Below are 13261 nucleotides of genomic sequence, written 5' to 3' on the forward strand. Positions count from 1 at the left end.
GTGTAGTATAGTGTATGTACAGCGACCTCTCTGTAGCAGAGTGGTGAGGAGTTCAGTAGGTTGCTGTCAGTGACATGGGGGGCCAGCGGGGTCCCCAGCAGTGTTGTCTCACCCCACGTCACCTCAGGTTGACCTCTCCTAAGTAATTACCCCTGTCACTCTGTCACCCCACTCTGTCCCCACCCAAACAACATCATTGCCGTGACGATGGATAGGTTGATGCTACTAATCACTGGCTGCCCTCTGGACAACATGCCTCCCCAGTTCTCCTTCATATCACCTCCCTGCTTATACAAGCCTCTGTGTTCTGCATCCTTACAGCAGCTCCACTAGTTTATATTTGCATAATTTTCACCTGCTAATTGTAGCGGAGGACGACTGTGTGTTGGACGGTCACGGCTGTTGGAGGGGATTTTAATGGGGGAGACACTAGATAATGCCGGTGCCCTCTCGCCCCGGTTTGTGCCTGAGCCTCATTAGGGTGATCAGGGAGTGCCAGTCAGAGAGGGCTGCAGCTAGGGTGAGAGGGCACAACACAGCTTATTTATAAATGTCCCAGGATAAGTGTCATGGAAATATTTCATCATGGTCTGCTTGCCTACCAAAACTTTTCTCTCTCTTTTTTTAATTTTTAATTTTTTTTACTAAAACAGTAATGATGTTAAGAATTTGTTGCACACTACTAGTATTTGCACAAACTGAAAATGGACATTCAGTGATCCACTGCATGTTTTGTCCGCTCTTTTACAAAGGGTTATTTTCATGCAATTATGTACATTTGACTCTTACTGACTTTTACTTGTATAAAGTGAGGTGTTATATTATATAAGGTTAACTGATGCACAGGAAAACAACTTACTATCTATTATTATTAAGGTAATTATTCAGGTCTTAGTCCAAAGGCCAATGTGAGTTTTACTGCATATTGGCCTAAATATCACTTCATTTGGATTACATTTTTATTTGATAGAAACTCGGGACAAACCAGGAATTCTTTAGGTGAGTTTTAGTCCAAAATCAAGCATGGACATTTTAGTATAACATAGTCAAGAGTGTTTGGACACACCTGACCTGACTGATTAGGAATGTTGTTTATTATGTATTATTCACAGCAATAGTAGGTCCAAATAATAGCCCCGCTGTTGTCATCAATTATCAATTTCCATAACCTTACTCACCTAAGCTGCTGAGGCTGGGCGGTAGCTTCAGGCTCCAGCTTCAGTGCTGAACTGCAGATGACCCGAGTATGCACGAAAAACCATGGATTGCTGAGATTCTTTTGAAAAAAAACTGTTTTAGTGATCATTTTTTAGCCATACTAGCATCATAGCTCTAGGTAATACACTTTGGTCCACCACTTTAGTCCAGACTGAAATATCTCAATAACTATTGGATGGATTGCCATGGAATTTGGTAAATGTATCTATGGTGCCCAAAGGAGGGACCCTACTGACTCTGGTGACCCCCTGACTTTTCCTCTAGGCCTACAAGCAGATCAAAGTTTTCCCTTTTCTGTGTAATATCTCACAATCTACTGGATGGATTGGCAAAACACTTTATACAACCAGTCATGGTTCTAGATAATAAATCCTGATGGCTTTGTCGATCCCCTGACTTTTTCTCTTGTGCAACCATGATGTTGACATGTGACATGACATACAATGTTTCATCTTCCTCACATGATGATTGTAATAACTGGTGATTCGGAATTTTAAAAATGTCCCAATACTTTTATTTATGTCCAAATACCTGTTTAACTAATGGCATCCCCACGAGCCTCAGCTGTACTGTGTGTTTAGTGCTAGCATTAGCAAATGTTAGCATACCAACTTGTTAAAGCAGAGATCTTTAACAAGTGTGTGTGTGTGTGTGTGTGTGTGTGGGGGTTATTAAAATTCAATTATTATACAAATAAATACAAATTATTGTTTGATGGTTTAAAAAATAAATTAAAAAATGTCTGAAAATATACATTAACGTGAATCCACCATATTATTAGTAAAGATTTTGTATACAACATTGATGATAGGCTTACTGGCCTACAGCTAAGGTAGCCATAAGGTAGCCTTCCACGGATACTGTTAAGCTTAAGGATTTACTGTGCCACATTTTTACATTAAAACATGATGCATAAATATATGAATATGCCAACAATTTCTATTTTAAAAGCTGAGTATTGTATGCACCATAAAAAGGTCTGTGTAAAGGCTTTAGGCTGCCTTAAACGTTATTGTAGGTCCAGGGTAATATGCAACCAGTGACAGACTAGGATAAAAAAATGGCCCTGTCAATAACTTAGCTTGGAAATTAGTAACTCTGCCTTCCGAGTGAATCTTTCCACACACCTCGCCGCAGTACATTCTAGAAATATTTGTGGCTGCATGCATAAAATAACTTATCAAAATTAACCAAAGACATATTATCAGTAGTGGCCCATAGGGGGGTCGGCCCTTCTGGCATTTGCCCAAATCCCAGATGGCCAGTTTGTCACTGTATGCAACTCAATTTGATACCATGTATGTAGTAAGGGGTTTCTGCTCCTTCTCTTTTTCAGCTAAGGGGTCCATGGCTTAAAAAAACGTTGAAGACCTAAAATAACTAACAAAGGTCAAAACCAGAGGATCTGTCAGACAGGCAAACAAATCCGATAAGGCAAGCAGAAGAATCCAAGGTCCAAAAAGGCAGGTTGGGTGGTCGAAGACAGGCAGGAAGGAATACAGGTTGTGAGGTCGCTGGAAAGGTAGGCGGAAACTAGTCTTTATCCTTGATGTTCCACTTCCGGGATTGCTCCGCTGCCACAGGAAATTCCACCGGATGCGTGTATTTTCGCCAATTTCCGTTTCCTTCTGCATTCTTTGTGATGGAGTTTTAAACTCTGGTGGATTTATGAGGACTACGGTTAACTCCTCCTCAGATCTCGGCATGGTAAAGTATGACAGCTAGCTAGACTGTACAATCTGAGTTTTCTGTCGCACGACTATTTTGCAGAGGCTCTGTGCGGAACATAGCGCCACCCATTACAATTGTGATTGGTTAAAGAAATGCCAATAAACTAGAGCACGTTTTTCTCCCATCCCGGGATTCTGTGTGAAGTAGCCAGACCTTCCTCCGCTCCGCAGTGTGTGGATGGTCTGGCAAAGCAAGACTAGGCGAAAACACACAATGATCTGGCAGAGAGTGTGTGAATTTGGACCAGTATAAGTACTGAGGGACTAATGAGGGAATGGGATGCAGAGCACAAAACTGCCGGTAAAGGAAGAGGGAGTGGCTGGATCTGCCATGACAGGAGACATAGCGACATAACATGAAAAATAGAGCAGAAAGTGTGACTCATGGCTTACGACTATCCGTCGTGACACATTCCATTTAAAATAGTTCGTTATAGTAATATTTAGTGCAGCTTTAAACATTATAGGATTGACCAAAAACAACAAGAAGAGTTCAATTCTTGTTAGGCTAAACTACTAAAAGAGTTGTAGGTGAGTTAGCAGCTCCTTGCTTAGAAATCAGGAGAATGGCATTGTTAACATGGCAGTTATGGACCCATCTACAGTATTTGGCGAGCCAGTCAATGTCTGACTAGCTGATGTGGCTAATGAGTCTGAATGGCTAAGTCCTGTGCTGGGCTAACCAGTGTACAGTTAACAAATCAATTTGGCTGAGGTGATTGTGTGACTGAAGTCGTTCTGCTATCTTACACTGCTCAGTAAGAAACAAAACACCTGTATGCTCCACCATACAACAGTAAAACCTTTATCACATCAGAGAAGTGTATTCATCTGTGGAAAAGCTGAAGACATTTCATTTGGAGTAGCCAAAATTATCAGGACCCATAATCCCTTTCTGAGATCTATCCTAATCGGAACAGAGCTACTGTGTGGAAAGTCCCGCAAACATGCAAAATACATGCACACAGATGTACTCGTTCACAGACCTCATAAAAAATACAAAGATCAATCTATCTATACATGTTTGAAGTGTATCCAGGTCTCGGTTGCAGTGGCAGCAGATGAAGCAGAAGAGGGTCTTTCCTCCACAGGGAGGCCTCCTGAAATACTTTTGAAACTCGACATTTGGTTAAATGTTGTGCAACCGGCATCAGACTGTTGTCAAATAACCAATGAACCCTCCATGCTTATGTGCACATCAACGTTGTTTTCTTTTGATTAATGTATAATATTCTTCATAGTTTCTTACGCACATTAACAGGCGTGTTGGAGACTGACGCATTAAACATGTTCCACATAGCTCCACGCAAATGTGTGAATCGCTCCAGTTATTACTCCCTCAGGACTGTTCTTTCTGATTCCAACTATGCAATAATTATACATTTTGTTGGTACGATTATAGTCTGAGAATTATAACGGTTTCACGATTATTAGGCACATGGACACTCTAGATTTAAATGTGTTATTTATTGCTGCCTTTTGAAACAGAAATGACAGTTTTGAATGTTTTGAAAATGATTATATGATCAATATATGATGTAATTCTTATTAATACTAATTCATGAAAAGATTAAAAACTAGAGGTGGACTTCTAGTTTGAGAGTTAGATGGTGAGAGCTCCGGTAAAATACATTCCACTCCGCCCTCTAACCTTTAGACCAGAGTGGCTTCAGTTTATTTTTTTATCGTCTATCATTTCTTTAGAAAAGTATAGTGGGCTCTCTAAATGGCTTCAAAGGGTACAAAGTCGAGCAAAAAGGAGGATGCTACCGTTAGCTTGGAGGCTATAACCACGCTACTCAAGCAGCGCCGAGAGGCACTGCGCCACCGATTTTAAAACTTTGTTTGGTCAGCTCGACTCAAAGTTAAACCAAATTAAACTTACAGTGGAGGACCACGATCAACGCGTCTCGTCCCTGGAACTTTGTGCGGATGACCTGTGTCAGCGGGTCGGCGACCTTGAGAACATTTGGTCTACTCTGCGGAGTGACAACACCAAGCTAAGTGGCTGACCTGGAGAGCACACATACACATCCTCGGTTTACCGGAATCCACTGAAAGTGGGCGCCCAACTAAGTTTTTCTCGGATTTACTGTGGGAGGTTTTCGGGAGCAAGACGTTGCCTGCCCCTCCAGAAGTTGACAGAGCCCATTTCTCCCTAAACGCTAAGCCAGCACCCTGCCCAGCGACTGCGGCCAGTTATTCTCCGCCTGCATCGATACCATGCAGGCAGCATGTGCCTATTTACTAAGATATCTGTATATAATGGCTGCACTCAAGTATACGTGCACTTTGAATTAGAAACTATTATTCTTTGTGTGTGGGCTGCTACCACATTATCTAATCTTAGGCCTGTATGTGTGTTGTTGCGTTTTATATTTACAAAGACATGTTAACCCATGTGAGTTTTCCGTTTCATAGACTCATAGTTCAGGGTTTACACAGTTCAGTCATTACAAAGTCGATATTCATTCCTCATCGCCATATTCCTTGGGGCTATTTGGATAAGCCAAAATATTACTATAGAGGTGCTTAAATTTATTTTCAGTAGATGACTGGAGAAATAGTTTAGCTTTAGGCAGGAATATTTGATTCGTAAAATGTTTGTTTGCAAGAGCTTGCTGCTTTTTATTTTTTTTAGCAGATTTCCTGGGTGGCGAGGGGGGTTTGTCACTGCCAGTAACACTTCAGTAATATATTTAAGCAAATTATTTACACTAGCCACTTTCAACCTGTACTGACCTCTTGTTTTGTTTTCAGCCTGCCATTTTGTTCATTGTATTGTATTACTTAACTGTTTTATTTATTATGCATGGATAGACAACTTAATCTAGTGAGCTGGAATGTCAAAGGTCTAAATCATCCTGTTAAAAGAAGAAAGGTCTTTTCTCATCTCAAACAACTCAAAACAGAAATAGCCTTCATGCAAGAAACTCATATTCGTAGCTCGGACAATGGCCGTCTCTTGTCAAGTTGGGTGGGGCAGGGGTTCCACTCTTCCTTTCAGGCTAAAGGCCAGAACATTTCCTTTGTGCCACATAACGTGATCTATTGACAAGTTTGGTCGGTATGCAATTGTGGCTGGAAAATTATATAATACCCTAGTGGTATTTGTCAATGTATATGCCCCTAATGTTGAAGATGTAGGTTTTTTCAAGCGGTTATTTTCATTACTTCCAGATTTGAACACATACTCAATTTTACTTGGCGGTGATTTCAATTGTTGGTTAGACCCCCATTTAGACCAATTCTCTACTAACCCCAGTGCAGTAAGTAAATCAGCTTGTTTTATTCAAGCCTTTCACTCCAATTACAGTGTATGTGATGTGTGGCGCTCTTTACACCCACAAGATAAAGAATTCTCTCTTTTCTCACATGTTCATCATAAATATACTAGAATCGACTATTTCTTCCTCGATAACCGACTTGTATCCCTGGTGCATTCCTGTGAATATCAGAGTATTGTCATTTCTGACCATGACGCTATTTCTCTGACCTTGTCCCTTCCAGATCTCCCTTGGAAGTGTAGGCAGTGGCGTTTCAATTCAACTTTGCTCTCTGATGATAAGTTTGTGGAGTTTATCCAAGGAGAGATAGCCTTTTTTCGTTCTACTAATATATCCCTTGAAACGCCTAGCTTGATCTTGATGGATATGGGATGCCCTAAAGGCTTACCTCAGGGGTCAGATTATATCTTACATGGCTCGAATGAAGCAGCAATCCAATAAAGAGCGTTTAGATATAGCTCATCAAATTGGTGAGATTGATAAGACATATGCGCAAACTCAAAATCCAACTCTTTATAAGACGAGTGGAACTCAAAACCAAATTCGACCTACTCACTACTCACTCAATTGAATGCATACTTTAAAAAGAATAAAGCTACGTTCTATACATATGGAGATAAAACTGACAAATTACTTGCGAATCAACTTAAAGGTGCCAAAGCGAGACAGAATATTTCAAAAATCCGCACAGGTGATGGCCAGATAACTTCAGATCACTTGCAAATTATTGATGCTTTCAGAGATTTTTATTCACAGCTGTATACTTCAGAATCTCAACCGGATCATAAGGTAATGCTTGACTTTCTGAGCAGTCTCAATATTCCCAAAATCTCATTAGATTTTAAGGGAAGATTAGAAGATTCGATATCACAAGCAGAAATAGCTACAGCCATTTCTTTAATGCAATCAGGCAAGTGTCCAGGCCCTGATGGCTTCCCGACCGAGTTTTTTAAAACGTTTTCTACACTTCTCTCCCTACAATTGTGCTCCGTTCTATCTAAATCCTACAGACAAGGCTCTCTTCCTCCATCCTTTGCTGAAGCCTGTATCACTCCTATTGCCAAAAAAGATAAAGATCCAACTGAATGCACCTCCTACAGACCCGTCTCCCTCCTAAATACAGATGCTAAAATTTTAGCTAAGGTTCTAGCTTGGAGACTAGAGACTGTCCTTCCTACTGTTATATCTGAGGACCAAACCGGCTTTGTTAAGAGCAGACATTCTTTCTTTAACATACGTTGATTATTAGATATCATCTAATCTGCTTCTGAGGATGTCCCCGAGTGTGTTGTGTCAATTGATGCAGAAAAAGCATTTGACCGCGTTGAGTGGGTCTATCTGTGGGCTGTCCTTGCCAAATTTGGTTTTGGAACAAAGTTCATCTCATGGATCAGATTGCTATACTCTCATCCCAAAGCCTCAGTTCGGACTAATTCCCAGCTGTCCAAGCCATTCGACCTGCGTCGTGGGACCCGCCAGGGGTGTCCTCTGAGCCCCATGCTTTTTGATTTAGCCATCAAACCCCTTGCCATAGCCTTTCGTAGTTGTGAGGACATAGCCGGTGTTTGGACGGGAGGTACACAGCATAAGGTCTCTCTATATGCTGATGATCTTTTGCTTTTTATCTCAAACCTCAAGTCACTGCTCAATCATTTTAGTCAATTTTCAGGTTATAAGATACATCTTGGAAAAAGTTTCCCATCAACTATGAAGTACAAGCCTCGGTTCTTTGCGACCTGCCATTTAAAATAGAAAAAAAACAAGCTCTCATACTTGGGCATTTTGGTTACAAAAAACTGTTAAATCAGATCAAACAAACACTAACACAGTGGTCACCTCTGTCAATGTCTTGTCGGCCGGATAAATGCAATCAAAATGGCTATTCTACCAAAATATTTGTACCTTTTTCAGGCGTTCATCCCCAGGTCCTTCTTTGACCAGCTTGACTCAATTCATTCCTCATATATATGGAGAGGTAAATAGGTCTAAATAGGGCCCACCTTTAAAAAGCCAAGGCTGTGGGTGGCCTGGCTCTCCCAAACTTTCGCTTTTATTATTGGGCTGCTAATCTGTGCTGCCTTGCATTTTGGTCTTTTTTTCACAGTCAGACTGGGTAACAATGAAGTTACATACAGATGAGAATATATCCATATCTGCACTACCTGGATCCCCACTTCCATTCCCCTCAATTACATTTTTTAAAAATCCGGGTTAAACACTCATTAAGGATATGGGTTCAATTAAGGAAATGTTTTGGGTTGCATAACTTCTCTCTACTGAGCCCTATTGCATCAAACAATCTTTTCAAACCATCAACGCAAGATCCTGTCTTTAAAGAGTGGCATAGGAAAGGTTTTGTTCGCTTCAAGGACCTGTTTGTAGGTAACACTTTAGCATCATTTGAACAACTAAGCGACAAATTCAGTCTTCCAAAGTCAGACTTTTTCAGGTATTTGCAAACAAGACATTTTGTGTTGTCTAAGATGTCCAGCTCTTCTATATCAGCAGACACTTCCTTTGTTGATATAGTTCTTTCTTTAAACCCATCTCAAAAGACACTTGTCTCTGCCTTATATGGCAGGATGTTGGATCTAAGGCACGCCCCTGTGAACCAGATCAAGGCAGCATGGGAAAAAGACCTGGGCTTCTCTTTGTCAGAAGATACATGGAGTTCCATTCTTAAAGTGGTTAATTACACCTCTCTATGTGTTCGCCACTGCCTTATCCAATTCAAAGTGGTACATAGGGCTCATATCTCAACAGCCAAACTATATGTACCCTGACGTTAGCCCACTCTGCGTTAAATGTAAAATTTCTGAAGCCTCTCTTATTCATATGTATTGGTCATGTCCCAGCCTTAGCAAGTTCTGGATGAAGGTCTTCCAAATATTATCTCAGGTGTTTAACGTCATATTGGAACCAAATCTTCTAATTGCTCTTTTTGGGGTCACTGAAGAGGAGGTTAGATTAACTGAAGATAAATGACTATATCTTTTGCCTCTCTTCTGGCCCGGCGAGCAATTCTGCTGAGGTGGAGGGAACCTGCCCCGCCCACCAGTGTTGGGTGTAACGCGTTACAAAGTAATGCAAAGTAACGCATAGTTACGTTACAATAACGTATAACTTTTTCGGGTAAAAAGTAGTGTAAATGACTACTGAAAATGTGGTAATGAAACGTAGTTCCTTTTTCGGTAACGGATTACTTTTTTAAGAAGTAACGAGCAAACACTACTTTTTAAAAGTAACCCAACACTGCCCACCCACTCATACACAATGGCTGACAGATATTATGTCCTGCCTAAAGCTTGAAAAAATCAAGTTCTCGCTTCAGCATTCAAATGCAAGGTTTCGGAAAGCATGGGGACCTTTTTTGAACTCATTCCAGGCTTTATGAATACTTATTAATCAAGCACCATTGTGACAGGCTGATACTGACATATGCTCACTGGTAATGATTTGGGAGGGATTATTTTGAGTATTTTGATCTTTCTTTTATTGTTGTTGGTTTGATATATGTGGCATTCGCTGTTTTTTTATTTATTCCTTTCATATAACCTGTCTTTAACAAATCAACAGCTTTGTACGTTGTTATACTGAAAACTAAATAAAAAGATTTTGATTTAAAAAAAACTAGAGTCACAGCACAAACAAAGGCCAAGTTGGCAACAACAGTGCTGTCCTTAAGAAGAAGTTGGCCCTTTTTGGGGGCCCTATGCAAAACGAGTTTTTGTATTCATGGAGCGGTGGGGAGATCGGTAGTTCGATCCCTGGCCCTGTAGTCCCATGTCTAAGTGTCCTTGGGCAAGACACTGAACCCCTCCCGATGCTGTGTGAATGTTTATCTGATGAGCACGTGGCACCTTGTACGGCAGCCTCGGCCACAGTGTATGAATGTATGTGAATAGTTAATGGTTCCTGTACTATGTAAAAGCGCTTTTAGTAGTCGTGAAGACTAGAAAAGCGCTGTATAAATACAGTCCATTTAAATACAGCCCATTTACATGCATAGGGCCCCCAAAAAGATAGAAACAGCCCTGCTAGCTGGTGTTTCTAAAAGTTGGAGGAGCTGCTGGTACCGTAGTAATTCGGTCGGTACCCAAAAAAGTACAGTGTTCGGTACCCAACCCAACCCTACTACAAACCAATGGGTGACTGCTGCTACATCCATAATTTGTACAATCTATGGTCAGAACAAGCTACTCGAGTGTATTCAATAAGAAGACAAGCAGGAAAGGAAATGCTGTGATATTGTATGAAAAATCCTCCTCCCTGTCAGTTCTAAAAGATGCTTGTGAACTATTTTTGATCCGAACAGACAGATGTAGAATGGTTAACATGGATGTCTTTTTGTTCTTCTTGAACTGAGCATCTCTCCAGCTCATCGAGAAAAAGCCTTAGTGTTTTTACCAAGTTAAACAATAATTAGGCTTATACGTGAGGTGAGGTTACACAGGCCTTAAAATGAAGTGGGGAGTGTTGAAATGCATGCTAAGCTTTGTGTGGGCTGGCGAGAGATTAACAGTTGGGGTGAAGCTTGGAAACACATTGTAAAGTATGATCTAGAATTATCATTGTAGAAATGCGATAAACAAAGTGGATCGCATTCAGTAGGTAATGATTACATGCACATTTTTCTTTTATTTTTTTATTTTTTTTTTACATAATTTACTTAAAGGTCCCATGGCATGAAAATTTCACTTTATGAGGTTTTCTAACATTAATGTGAGTTCCCCTAGCCTGCCTATGGTCCCCCAGTGGCTAGAAATGGTGATAGGTGTAAACTGAGCCCTGGGTATCCTGCTCTGCCTTTGAGAAAAAGAAAGTTCAGATGGGCCGATCTGGAATCTGCTCCTTATGATGTCATAAGGAGCAAGGTTACCTCCCCTTTCTCTGCTTTGCCTGCCCCGAGAATTTGGCCCTCCCATGAGAAAGAGAGAGACATCATGGCTTAAAACCAAGTGAAGCATGGCCGTTGGTCAAAGCCACACCCCCACCCTCCACCTTACCCCCCTCTCTCCTCCTCAATAGCATTTAAAGCTACAGTCACAGAAATACTAAGGAAAGCTCATTGTGGGACTGGCTCTAGTGGCTGTAATTCTGCACAAGGCAAAATTTTGGGAAAGAGACTTCAGATACAGTATTAATGGACCACTAAGGCCTATATAAAAGCATCCGAAAAGCAGCATGTCATAGGACCTTTAAGTTCTATTATTACATTCATTAAATGTATTACTGAAGCTGTGAAAGGGTGGCTAAACTCCTAATGTACGTTTACCCTCAGTTACATCCTAGTATTTGAAATAGAAGGAAATGAAAGTATGTCACACACACATACACATGTACACACACCAAACTGATTTATTAAAAGCAGGGGGTGATGGAGGCGTGGTGGGGTGAGGGTAAAATCGATGGCTGTTCCCCCAGCCTCAGTCAGCGGAGAGTTAAAACGCTGTTAAACTCCAGCCGAGTGGACGCCCTCCCTAACCAACCAGCCTCACTCTCATTGATTTTTTATTTAGCTTCCAGCAGTGATATGTCTTCCAATGCACACGGAACACACCGAGCCTGCACAGCCTGTCAGCACATAAATCAGGCCCCATTGAGCCCGGCTTGCCCAGTGTGCAGAGAGCAGCCTGTTAGCAGAATTAAACTCTTACTTAGTCCCACTTCCAGAGAGGTGAGTGTAGAGTCGCGTCCAGAGCCGCAAAATGCTCTGGCAGCAAATCCAACGCTCTGCGCTGCCAGGATGGGACTACGCCTTGAAATTAGTTTGCATTTGCATTTGCAACATTTAGTCTTGCTTTGCCAGACCCTCCTCCAAAGTGCGCTGAAGGAGAGTCTGGCTACTCCACACAGCATTCAGGGATGGGAGGAAAACATGCTCTGGTTTATTGCCATTTCTTTAAACCAATCAGAATCGTCATGGGCGGTGCTAAACTCCACACAGAGCCGCCGTAAAGTAGTCGTGTGAGAGAAGACTCAGATTGGACAGATAGTCTAGCGAGCTGTCTCAATTTACCCTGCAGAGATCTGAGAAGCAGTTAACCATAGTCCTCATAAATCCACCAAATTTAAAATTCCAACACAAAGAAAGCAGAAGGAAATGGAAAATACAAGCATCTGGCGGAATTTCCTGCAGCACCGCAGCAATCCCAGAAGTGGAACGTCAAGGACATAGACCAGCAACATTTGACCATGGTCTTTGTTACATCTGACATTTTGCTTATGTCGAAGAAAGAAAAGACAACAAATACAAAACAACAAAAGAGAATGTCCACTTCCATACCGCAAACTATAAACTATGCACTAATAATGTCTGTTAAACTGAACATGCTTTGACAGATGTCAAATAATCAGCGAGCCTCATCTGTTGTGTACTCTTCAGCCATTGTTGAGAGAACTTCATGTAGTAATGACAGCAGGAACTGCCAGCAGCTCAGTGCAAGCAAAATCAAGGAGCTGATGGTGGATTTGCAAAGGGCAGTACAACCCCCAGATTACACTAGTGAGCATCCACGGAGTGTACATAGTTTGTCCAGTCTTATGGGCATTCAGATAGGAAATAGCACTCCACCTCCTCACTCCCGATCAATCACTGTGTGAAGTGGCTGTGACAGTTGGACACTGGACAAACTGATCACGACGGCTGCGTCTGTTCTCTTTCCTGCACGTTGTAGAGGAGGTGGGGGAGAATAACATGACTGTAAAAAATTTCAGGCATTGTGTACAAAAACTACATAATATCTACTTATGGAATGCTCTGGGCAGCAGTGGCAGGCTGCTAAGCCAGTTGTGAGTGCACCTTCATATTCGTATACTCATTGTATTGTGGGGCAATTGTGTCCGTCAAAACAACACATTTAAAAATGGAGGAATTTGGCCCGAAGTGCGTAGAAGCACTCACCATCCACCTCAGAGACCAATTTATAGTTCAGTTCCCACAGCAGCGCTCCTGGCTTGGCGAGGCGCTCCATCCATCATAATGACTAGTGTTTGTGGGTGGGAAGACGGTGAGGGATCATGTCC

Source organism: Sander lucioperca, chromosome 2 (assembly GCF_008315115.2).
Source record: "Sander lucioperca isolate FBNREF2018 chromosome 2, SLUC_FBN_1.2, whole genome shotgun sequence".
Taxonomy (NCBI): domain Eukaryota; kingdom Metazoa; phylum Chordata; class Actinopteri; order Perciformes; family Percidae; genus Sander; species Sander lucioperca.